The 12,882-nt window shown below is 37.5% G+C and overlaps 1 pseudogene; it reads left to right on the top strand.

Annotated features, from left to right (window-relative positions):
* Positions 1 to 623: 623 nt before the first annotated feature.
* Positions 624 to 10,799, top strand: LOC143850445 (putative mannitol dehydrogenase; annotated as a pseudogene).
* The last annotated feature ends 2,083 nt before the right edge of the window (positions 10,800 to 12,882 follow it).

The raw sequence follows: 12,882 nt of genomic DNA, 5'->3' as shown, positions 1-12,882 counted from the left end.
GCCAAACCAACTGCCAATACATCATATTCTTTGTTCAACCGGGATTATTAATTGCAGGTTCAATATTTATTCTTTTTCTTCTTCATCTCGATAAATTGTTATATTTAATCTAATTATATGGTAGAAAAAATTTTCTTCTTTATTTTTCGCTTACAATTACCCTATACAAATACAAAACTGATTTTGCTCCAAACATTTTTGTTATTTAATCAGCTTTCAATCTTTCCATCTTAATTTACATCAATACCGTGCATCGCACGGTTGGTCTCACTAGTGTGAGAATAAGGCACAAGGGCAAGTGACCCAAACCGTTCATCTTATGGGTTATTGGGAGATCATCCCTAGATATGGTCCCGTACCAATTGGACAATTTTATTAAGAGGACTCGGATTTCTGTTTAGATTGCAAGAAAAATATTTTTTAACAGAATTTTTTTTTCATGAGCCGGTTTTTTCCCACGCTCGCGAGCTGGCAGGGGATCACCACATCGGGTTCTCTAAGAGTGTTAGGTTATCTGCGTTTCTTGCGAACTCAAGACCGTGATCCTAATTCCGCAAGGAAGAGAAATTCAGAGTCGCCACCTAGGTTAGGGCCTTGGACCCGTACCTGTTCTTCCGATGAAAATGGGGTAAGTACCCAAGTTTCATTGGGGGAACAGTAAACCAAATGGGTTCTTTTGCTCTGGGCTTAGAACCTTGTAATTTTGCCCTATTTGTTAAGACATGGTCCTTACAGATATCTGGGTAAGGGTTATGGTTACAATCGGGGAAGTTGTTAGGCACCCCTCTTGCCCGGATGAATCCGGTCTCTTGACTTAATTTGGCATTTTCGAAAAATTTAATCAGAAAAAGTTATCTTTTTCTGCTTTTATTTGGGTTAGGCTTAATTCCAATATGTAAACGAAATGAATTTACAAAAGAAATGAAAAGAAGCGGTCAATAACCTGATTCTGATCATATGCTGTGTATGAGTCCCGAAAGATCTCGTAGCTAACCACAATCAGGTTAACTAGTTTAAAGAAAGGCAAAGGGGTTTATATTACAGGATCTGAGGGCAATGGGAGCTGGAGATCCTATAGCGTCACCACCCCGTACCTTACTTTGTAAAGAAAGTACAGAAAGCTGAGAAATGAAACAGAACGTAAAAGACAGTACAGAAAGTAAAAGAAAGATAAAAGGGTTTATATTACAAGATACGAGGGCAATGTGAGCCGGAGATCCTATAACGTCACAACCTCGTATCTTTCCTTGTAATGGAAATTCTGAAAGATGGAAAATAAATGTAATTTTACTAGAGTCTGTACAGAAATTAACAGCATAACGGCGCTATTCTGAAAAAAGGGGCTCCGAGTTTGACGAGATTTCGGTGGCGTAACGGCGCTATTTGGACAAATGGGCTCTGAGGTTGTCGAGAAATCAGTGGCGTAACGGCGTTATTTGGAAAAAGGGACTCCGGAGTTGTCGAGATTTCAGCAGAACAACGACGCTATTATTGAAAAATAGGTCGTAGTTCTGCGAAATTCGGCAGAATAATAGCGCTATTAGAAGGATGTCACTCCGAACCTTCTGAATTTCGACAGAAAGCCGACGCCTAATGTGAGCAACCGAAGTATTTCTCTACTTTCTCTCTTCTAAAAAGTAAAGAAACTAAAAGATTTTTGGAAAACCAAAAGGATTTGGGTTGAAATCTCAGAGCAAAAACCCAGAGAGGGGGAGAGAGAGAGAGAAGAAAAAAGTGATTTGACTTGCTCATGGACAAAAAACCCGATGTGGTGATGTACGGACCTTCGGTTTATGATGTTGTCCCTCTAAATTAATCAGACATAATTCCCCTCTTAAATCATTGGACGAAAAAAATTTCCATAGAGATAATTTTCCAGAGTTATTTTCTTGTAATCCAACAAACACAGGAATTTCTTGGAAAAGTTAGAAATGAAAAATATTCCTAAAATTTCTTACTTTATTCCTACCCTATTTAATTTATTTTAGAGAGATTTTCAATTTATTTAATTCCTAAAATGATTTTTTTGTTGAAGGATTTTCGAAGAGAATATTGGAAGAAATAATATTTTGCTTATGTCCTAGTATTTTTCCTAAAATAATGGAAGGGAAATAAAAAAAAACGCTAAAACCGATTAAATGGGTTGGGGGATAAATTTGCCGATTAAATGGGTTAGGGGTAAATTTGCTATATTAGAATTTTTAACGGAGAAAATTGACGTAGATGAGTTTTAGGGACCTTTTAGCAAATATTTTCTAAAAGTATGACTACTAAGATAATATGCTTTTCTTCGGGACTAATAAGTAATTATTTTGCCATGTAGGGACTAATCAGCAAAAATCCCTAAAATATTTAGAAAGCGCGAGAACCAATTACATTAAGAGCCCGATGATAAGTGACGGGGTATGAAAAGCAACGACCAATTAGCTGTCGACACGTGGCCCTTAAAGGGCCCACCACGAATTCATGCACTTGCCCAGGGGTAGTCTGGTAATCTGCCAAGAGCCGGTAAACCTAAACCCACAAAGGGGCCGACACCTGTCCTAGCGTAGGTAATTCAACCACCCCAGAGCTCTCTCTAGAAAAGCCATCCCAAGGTTCAAAGAGGATGATAACTTCTGAACTACCACTTTTAAAGTTTTGGCTATGCACTCCTGCTCATACTGACTTGAGTGTCGAAGGGCCCGTCCGAAGCAACGACTCCGGGTTGGTCTTCTGACCTCGCGCGTCCTTGTGCAGGGCTTAGCGCATCCAGTTCGGTACCTTGGGCCCACCAGATCAGTTCTTTCGTCACTACGGTATCTGTTACCAATTTTAAGCATAACAATAAGCTCAGACATGCACGACGAACATGTGCTATGTTTGCTGATAAAACCTGTGACCAATGTATCACAACCCATTTATTTGTTAATTTAAATAATCTTATTAGTAACAAGTGTTTAACAATATAAATCCATTTCTAAATTATAAGAATCTGTGGTAAACGTTAGGGAACCATTTTAGAGAATGGAAAAGGCCCAAAAAAAAAAAAAAAAAAAAAACAACTGGGAAGACAACATTTGGCAAGTCCCACGTGGCAAAAGTGAGCTTCGTGGCTGCTATCTTATGATCCATATATAGCAAATCCCATATAGTAAACATGCAAAAGTAAAAATAAATAGTGCCAGAATTGTCCTCTTCAGAATTCAATATCGGCATGAAATTGTAAATAAAATTAAGCTTAGAGCACTTATCTAGTTACGTCATGATAATTTAGTTAAGGTCCCTAAGACAAAATTAAACGCCCATAAACAAATTGCAGATGTAACTATGTTCACGACAGTAGTTTTAGCTTGACGCGCATATGAAAGTTTTTTACCCAAGTATATCTAGTCTTCTTCAGTCCTCAACCCTTAAGAAAACCACTTCTCTATATAAGCGCAAAAGTTGTCTTATTCACACAACTAACATGGGAATAAATTTTCAACACTTTTTTTTTGCATCAAAAGACAAAATCCTTTAAATTTTTTTATATTTCTTTTAAAAAGTACTTAAAAAAAACATTTCGTTGAAGTTTCCATCTGACGCTATAAATTCATCGATTAATTTTAAAACTTTTTTTGTAAATTGTGCTTACCATTATAAATCACAATTACTCTTTTTATGTGTGTGCGTGCACGTGTGTTTATTGGTGGGTAAGTTGGGATTGCACCTCCTACTTCTTTCGTTTGATATTTTTTCCAGAAGATTCACGCACTTTTAAAATCATATATACATGTGTTTGTATGAGAAAAATAAGTATCATTTAGGTTTTAATTAATAATATTTAATCATGTTTACATTCTTTTCGGAGCGACCGGTGATAAAGATGTCATGTTGAAAATACTCTACTGCGGGATCTGCCACACCGATCTCCATATCTCCAAGAATGATTGGGGAAATTCCGTCTATCATATTGTGCCAGGGTAATTATTGTTATTGCAAATTATTTTAAAAATATATTTAATCATATTTATTTCATTTTTCTAATCATTAGAAAGATCTTGATTATGATCGATAAATAGATTATGAAGTTTTAAAAAATGTGTAACGATGTTTAAAATATGTGTAATTTAAAATAAATATCAATGGCCATTTCTTATGATTTGCTTCATTTAATTAATGAATGCATTTTTTTTTATTTGGGAGCTGATATTTTCACTGTTTGCTTTGGCATTTTCCACCCTTTTTAGTTTTTATTGCTGGGACAGAGACGCAGAGCATAGATAGCAAAACGCTATTTTAAATTGCATTTTCTCAAGAAATAAAAAGGACGTTTTGTTGGTTTCTCGTTTAATATTGAGTTTAAAACTTTCACAGTAAAAAAAACTCCATTTTGTTTTTTTGAAGAAAATGTTTAAAACATGTTTAAAACTAGGGAAATGATATGGAGACCTAGAGTACCACCTAAAATCGGACCTGCAATGAGAACATGCCACGTGTTAAAGAAAAATTTACCTTTTAATTATTTCCCTAACTGCTCAAGTCATTAGTGATGTTGTGGCATGAAACAATTTGTTCGGTCCCCTTTTAGGTCCTACTCTCGGTTTCCCTAGCATTACTCTTAAACTATTAAAAGCGTTTTTGGCCTCCTTTCCAACTTTATCCTCACTATATTTTGTAAATGATAAAATTTTTAAATGCAATTTTTTGTGTCTTGATTTTTTTTTTTACTTTGTTTTCTTGATTTTTTTTACTTTGTTTTTACAAGCGTTTTTGGCATATTAAACTCGAATTTTTTCCGTCCCATTTTTTTACAAGAGTTTTTACTTTGTTTTCACTATCGCGTGCCTCTATCTTTGGGATGAAATCTTCGTTCGGCAATTGGCCTGAACTGACTGAGTTGCCTGCGAGGGACATCAGATCAATGGTACCAAATCAGGCCTGTACCGACTGGGTTGTCCTGCATGGGACATCCGATCAATGGTACCGATCACCAAGCCCATATGTCATGCAATGTGCATATGTGCTGGATGATCGGGACCATAGATCAACGGTCCTTATATCCCTAATCAGATCTCATGGATCCCATTCTCTTAACTTGATGGGATTTGGGCCACTTCACTAAATTAGGTACCTTCCATTTCGATGTTTTATTGGCTTGTAATACTTACAGTTTAGATTTCCAAAGAAAAAACAGATCCATGATTTCCAAGGAAAAAAATTCAGCTTACGGCATTTACTGTATTTTTTTTTCTCTCAGAAAGTTTTATGTAAAATAGGATTTTCCAACGTTTGATAACTCATTTAATAGATATAAAATTTATAAAGTAAAAGTTTTCATGACTGTAACTCATCCTTAGGTGTGTATTTTTTTTTTCCTCAGATAAATTCATTAAGGTTGCAACTTGGGCCGGGTTTTACCTTAGCCCACATCATCCTGAACCAAAAATAACATGGGTCGGGTTTAGAAATCACAGGTCTGCTCCTGGGTCGGGTTTCAGGTTGAAAAACCCAACCCAATCTCAAGTCAATTTGGGTTTAAACAAAAAAACTCGAAACATGAAACCTGACCCGAATTTAATATGTATGCTATGATTTTCTGAGAAATTATCTAGTGCCCAACCGTCAAGTCCCTTGTTGGTGGTACGTCAAAAGTACCACCCTTGATGTTTGATCCAACAGCAGACTCTTAAAAAGTGGTCTGATGTTGGATCAAACATGTTGGATCTAACATCAGGAGTGGTACCGGCCACAAGGGACTTGCCGGTCGAGCACCATATAAAAACTCATGATTTTCTTAACCATCTCCTAAATAACATGCCAAATCATTTTCAAGTATGGTGAAAAAAAAAGGATCCCATCTTTAGGTGTGCATTTTTTTTCCTTGGATAAATTCTTGCCAAAACATTTCAAGGAATGAAAATATTTTTTGGTACGCATATGCACCCCTTATTTGATGTCAAAAAGCGTTAAAGTTGAGCACTGTTCATGTCAAATCATGGTATAAGGGGTGCGTATGCATACTGCAGGGGGTGCGAATTCATCATTGCCCTTACAAAATTGCTACTCAGAAGTCAAAACAAACATTGGAAAATTCAATGGCTAAGATGTTATCACAGGCATGAGATAGTAGGAGTAGTGACAGAGGTGGGGCCGAACGTAACGAGACTCAAAGTCGGAGATAAGGCTGGCGTAGGGTGCATGGTCGGTGCCTGTAATTCGTGCACTAGCTGCGAATAGGGCTCCGAGAATTATTGTAGTAAGGTGATATTCACATACAATGCCCTTTACTATGATGGCACCCCAACATATGGCGGGTACTCTGATATTATTGTTATAGATGAGCACTATGTGGTTCATCTCCCTGAAAATCTCCCCCTAGACGTGGGTGCACCATTGTTGTGTGTGGGGATTACGGTCTATAGCCGATGAAATGTTTTGGACTCAGTGAGTCGGGTATGCATTTGGGTGTGGTCGGACGTGGTGGACTCGGTCATGTTGCTGTGAAGATTGCCAAGGCTTTTGGAATGAAGGTTACTGTGATCAGCACATCCCCTAGCAAGGCTAAGGAAGCAATTGAGCAACTCGGTGTTGACTCATTCTTGGTTAGTCGTGAACCGGAGCAGATTGAGGTAAAAAGGTTTTACTTTTTACAATATGGGTTTCATTTTTTGGAGTCTTGATTTGAACATGTGATTATCTATTAGAAATGAATGACTCTTAGGGCACGTTTGCCTACCATGAACTCTATTTCATGATAAATCGGTGTCTCCAAATGGAGATGAGCGTGAAGTGGCTAAAAATTAAGAAACAAAAAACAGGAAACTAGTGTCTCTGATGATGAGAAGTGACAAAAAAAATCAGGAAACAGTTGATCGAATTTTGAGTAGAGTCTGTTGTTTCCTAATTTTTAGCCGAGTCTCACCACTTGGAGATGCTAGTTTTCTAATTTTTAGCCATTTCACCTGCCCAACCCCTCTCTCATCACTTGGAGGCGCCAGTCTATCATTTAAAAAAAGTTCTTGGTAGCCAAACGTGCCCTAATTTCTATATTTTCTTGGGAAATTGCATTTCTCCTTGGAATGATTTTTCAAATATTTTGTTCCATGAAAAATCATTTTCCATAATTTTTTCCAAGATCCAACAGGCCCTAAGATCTGCTTGTTTTGGATTTTGAGAAACCATTGTGAATTCAAAACTAATTCTTGAACTCAATTAAACGTAACTTAGAGCCCAATCATAGCTTTGAATCTAAAATTAAGATAGATTATTCAAAGTTTAATCAAAATTTAGAATTAAAATTGTTTGATACACAGACAGAGATTGAAGATCTGACAATGAACTTCAATGAAACTAGTGTTTATAAAAGCTATCCTAACTTGATCAAGCTATTGATTTGGCTCATAAACCCTTTCTTTCATTCATCAATAGGGCACTTTTCCGGGCCAGGCCTTGATTCAGTGAAGGGAAGTGGAAGTCATAAAAAAGAGATGTTTCTCTTCGCACCTCAGATCAAGAGGAAAGGTGATTGGTCTAAGCGCCTCTCTTATTACTTTTTTGTATCCCCCTGTTCCTCAGATACAATTCGATCCTTCAACGGCCAAATCTCAATTTGTGGAAAGCCTTCGATGTCTTCCTTATGAAAACATCAATTTGTATATGGGTATAGATGGTCTCTCATTGACCGCATTTCTGATCAAAATCCAAAACAAACTTCTCACAATCAGTTCTCAAAATCCAAAACAAACAAAGCATATCCTTAATTGGATAGCAAGAAAAAAAAATTTGATGGAAATTTTTGGGAGATGATTTTTTCACCCCCTGGTAAGATTATGCGCCCTGCTTTTAAAGTGAACTGTAGCAGACTTTAACGCTTTTGATGTCAAATCAAGTTAAAAGGGGGGACGGTGGCGCATAATCCTACAGCGGGGGTGAAAAAATCAACTCCCAAATTTTTTCTTGGGAATTTTATTTTCTTTACATGATTTAGCAGGACGTCATAAATATATGATTAATTTTGAGGGGTACATCATCAAATTAAAGGTCCCTGTAGGGTTGGTTTTCAGTTAGCCTAATCTCAACCATTCACAGTCAAGTGAATGGGGCTTATCTCTAGCTGACGCACTTAGTAGAGCCAGGTGAAGTCCACTCTAGTTCAAATTATCTTTTCCAGTGCCTAAAATGTAGGAATTATTGGAAATATTTTTTCTTTCCAAACTTTTCCGAAACATTCCTGCAATCCAAAGAGCTGTTTGGATCTATGGAAAAAATTTCTTGAGAAAAGCTTTTCTTAGAAAGTTTGTTTTCCAGAATTTGGTTAACTCATTTTCCATGTAACTTAATTTCTAGATAGCAAAAATTTTCATAGTTTATAGAAAAATTTCATTCCTGTGGCAACTCTTGAATCATTTTTCATGGAATACTTTTCAAGGATAACTTTTTCCAAGAAATTCTTTTCCCCAGAACATCCTCATGAAAATGGGTAAATTCCTTGAATGGAATTGATTAGGGCTGCAACAGGGTCGGGTTGGGCCGGGTTTTTCAAAACCTTAGCCCAACCCTGGATCCAATTACCTTGGCCTTGACCTGCCCTAACCAGTCAGAGCCAAAAGACCTCAACCCAAGGCCCGCCCTGCAGGGCTCAGAGTGGCCTTTGCCCTGGTTTGGTCGGGCTGGGCTGGCCCTGATTGACCCTAGTGCAAACACATTGTTGTCAATAATATAAAAGCGAAATTTTATGAGGTGTATGACTGTACAGTCCAGTCTTTTTCAAAAAGTACCGTACAACCCACTTTATAGGATGATCCAAACCGTTCATTTGTTGGGCCACAACATAAATAGGTTGTGTTCCAAAATTCATTTCCATAAGATTATCCTAGCCATCCGATCTATAGACCAGAGGGTTAGGATCATCCTATGAAGTGGGCCTTACAGTGCTTTTTTTTGAAAACACTGGACTATAGGGCCACACACCATATAAAATCTCCATAAAAGCTTCGGTTTATAGACCCATTACTACTCGGGTTTTTATAGCGTAAGGTGTCCGGACATAATGGCACTTAGTTTTTCAAAAAAAAAGTAAAAAAGTAGTGGAGGCCACCTTATTCGAAGATACAAGCCATATATTTGCCACAATATAAATAGGGCATGCCCCTAAAATCATGTAAATAGGATGATCTTAAGTTTTGTGGTTTGATAAGTCACATATACTGTAAAGTGTAAATAGGGCCGGGTCAAGGGTAAAGTGTGAAAAGGGTCGGGTTGGTCCCAAGCATCAACCCTAAGCCCGGCCCGACCCGACCCTGAGTCAAGGCCTAAAAAATGAACCCAAGCCTGCCCTCAGGGTTGGATTTTCCAACCCTGACCCTGTTCGGGCTCAAGGCGGGTCAGGGCTCACAGGCCAAACTTGCACCCCTAGAATTGATCATCTAATAGTACAAGTAAAGATCAAAATCACAACAATGAAACGATCGTAACTGTTCAATCCATAAAAATCTCACCATTGAGATGAAGCCTCATCTACAGTGATAGTATCCTCTATTAGATACTCCATAGAATTTATATGTTTAAGAAAGAAATGCCATGTTTTTTGTTACATGTAGGTATTCAAGGGAACAATGGACGGCAATATAGACACCGTATCTGCAGTTCATCCGCTCTTGCCTTTGATCATCGAACTATTGAAGGTGCATGGAAAGCTGGTTATGGTGGCGGGCCCGAGAGGCCGCTCGAGCTACCTGTTCATCCTCTGCTTGAGGGTAAGAGAACATCATATCTATCTATCTATCTATCTCTACCGCTGGATTGGATCATGTGATTTGCGTGACCCACATATGTGGGGTCCAAATTACGTAGATATGTGGGTCCCTAGTCGCCTACTAAAAAAATGGATCATGGGATCGACATGCATCTTTTGTTGCAACCAATGAAATTGCTTCTAATTTTTTTCTCACATAATTCTCCGTACATTTTTTTTTCAATTTTAGGCCCTGTTTCGATTGTGGGAATTTTCTTGAAAAATTTCCTTGTTTGATTTCATATGACAAAAAAATGCAACACGATTAAAGTTTTATTTAGAGTGACCTTTAGGCCCTGTTTGGATTGTAGGAAAATTTTGAAAAGGAAAATTATTTCTAAAATTTTCTATTTTTTTTACAGATGAAAAAAGATAACTCTTTAAATTTTTATTTAGAGAGATATTCTTTATGTTGTATCCCTCTAAATTAGCAATAATTACGTATTTTTCCTCTAAATCGTGGTAAGTAAAAAATAACCCAAGAAATTTTTTGTCGGAAATGTTATTCTTGCAATCTAAACAAGGCCTGAATTTACCATTCAAAAAGAAGAAAAAAAAAAACTACAGGGCCTTAATTTATAATGACATCCGTCTATATTAACTATATGATCTCTCTTTCAATTCTGGAAAAGAATGTAAAAATTACTAGGAAATTTTTTCCACAAGAAATAGTTTTCCTGTAATCTAGGCAGGGCCTCTCTTTAATTAGGTTTAAGTCAAGATTAAAGAAGTGTGATTACTTGATTTTGAATTCACAGGTGGGAAGATTGTCGCGGGAAGTCTTATAGGCGGAATGAAAGAGACCCAAGAGATGATTGATTTTGCCGGCAAGCATAATATAACAGTAGATATTGAGCTTGTTCCAATGAATTACGCGAACACGGCAATGGAGCGGCTCGCCAAAGCTGACGTTAGATATCGGCTCGTAATCGATGTTGGGAACACCTTGACGGCTTCATGAATAGCCCATTGAATCGGGGCCGACATGATAAAAAATTCACTGCTTTTCCTTTCAGTCGGTTCAGAAAGTCCAAAACTTGTTACAAATAATTCTTCCCTTATTTTCACCAACACCGGTGTTTATGATTGTGTTTTAAGAATAAGGCTTCTTTTCGTACTTCTATAAATTGTTTACATATATTCTTAGGAAAATGATATATTGGCCCGGGCCACCTCCCCCTCTGCTAGTGTATTTATGAGTTATGACTACTCTTTTTACGCTACAAGGGGTGGCCCAGGGAAGAAAATGGGGCAAATATATAACTTTCATATTCTTATGTAGCCCATCGGCGGAATGCCTTTTGTGATGGACGCTAACAAATCCCTATAATCTTATTTGCATAAAAACTTATTGTAATACATAAAACTTTGTGGTTGGTCCCTTGCAGTTCTCTAGAGTCAAAGAATTTCAGCCCGAGAGAGAGAGAGAGAGAGAGAGAGAGAGAGAGAGAGAGAGAGAGAGTAAATATTCCATTAGTGAGTGGACGATTTCTCCTCTAACTTTTCCGCCGGATCCCTTTTGAGACTTTAGCCTAAGTATAAAAAGGCCCAAGGATTGTCTCCCCCCCCCCCCCCCCCCCACTCTTCTAAGTGATGGAAAGCCTCTCCTCTTAGACATGTAAACTTGCTCTCTTTTCTTCAAAGCAAAAACAAGAGGGATAGAGAGAGTGTGATTTTAAGTCATGAGAGAGTATGGGAAGAGGGAGCCTTGGGCTATTTATAATCAATATGAAGAAGCTGGAAGCTTCTTGCTTTCTAAAATTAGCCTCTAATCATAGCAAAGCTAAGCTCATCAAAACCGTCGCAGGCATGTTTCCTTCTACACCTTTTGCCAACACAAGAATGTTGCCATGTTGAGAATGACACTTGGCCAAACTTTCAAAAGAATGGCTTATGCCCAGGCCACCTAAGAATGGAAACATTCTAACATTGTACCACTTGGCCGGCGTGGGCCTTCACATTCTTATTCTTTTTGATCGGCATACTTTATGTGCAGCGTTTTTTCTTACTATTCCTTTCAGTGAAGATAAAAGCAACGGATAATGTAATCTTGGATTAATTCTATCCAATAATTTCCCCATGGTCACAGAGCTAGTATCCCCACCAACATGATTACAGCCAACCTTATAATCCACTTTATATCTTTTGTAGGCACTTTGCTTGTTTTATAACATCCATTTATGTGCACAAAACTAATAACGGAGCAACACATAGCATAAAATATTAGAATCAGTCAAATCATATTGTGATCAAAACACAATTGTATGAACCTTTATATGAAATCCCACTATCCAAAGCCAGTATGCTTGTCCACCAACCTAGTACATGCAACACGCTCTTTACCGAGCTCCGATTGCAAGCCTTTGGTCATGAAGTCTGCCAACACAAGTGCAGTGCTTATGTGTTCCACAAAAATTTAAGATTTTGAACAATGTTCCTCACAACAAGTCAAACTACATTGACCCTTAATTTCTTGTTTTTGTAATGAAAAACCGCAATGGAATTATCATCACAATAAATTCTCATCAACTTATTGATAATTTTAACAGCTTGATGTGTTGAGACTAAATTCCTCCATCACAAGGCATAACACAAAGGCTTTGAAACAAACAATAAACTCTGTAGTGTAACTAACTTTCTGTGCCAGGTTGAAATTATTCCTGTTAGTTGGGCGGATAAAAGGATTTGGAGGCACATCGGAAGGCTTGGAAAAAGGACTATTTCAAAACTTTTTAATCCCTTAATCCTTTTCCCAAGATCATAGTTATCAGATTCACAAAGGTTTTCAAAAGGAAATATAGGAGATTAAGAATCTATACTAAAGTGATTGTTCGACTAACAATCTCTGCTGGATCCACACCCCAGCAGCTTGGCTCCTAATCTTCTCAAGATCAACGGGCCCAAAAGTTGGAATAGTGGTTTCCTCGATTGCACAAACCAAGAGGATTGAGAAGAACTTTTAGTCTTGTAAGAAGGTTGGCCCCAAGTAAGGCAACCCAAGAGAGAGGTGAATTGGGTTTTAAAAATTTATTTTACTACTTATAAATAATTTAACAAATTAAAGTAAGAACAAAACTAAAATCAAACCACAAGGCAAGGTAAAGATAAAGAGTTAGAGGGATTGC

This window comes from Tasmannia lanceolata, unplaced genomic scaffold (genome assembly GCF_043159265.1).
Source record: "Tasmannia lanceolata isolate RefF3 unplaced genomic scaffold, GAP_Taslan_0.1 ptg000018l, whole genome shotgun sequence".
Taxonomy (NCBI): Eukaryota; Viridiplantae; Streptophyta; class Magnoliopsida; order Canellales; family Winteraceae; genus Tasmannia; species Tasmannia lanceolata.
Note: the sequence above shows the minus strand (reverse complement) of the source record. Positions and strands in the feature narration are given on the sequence as shown.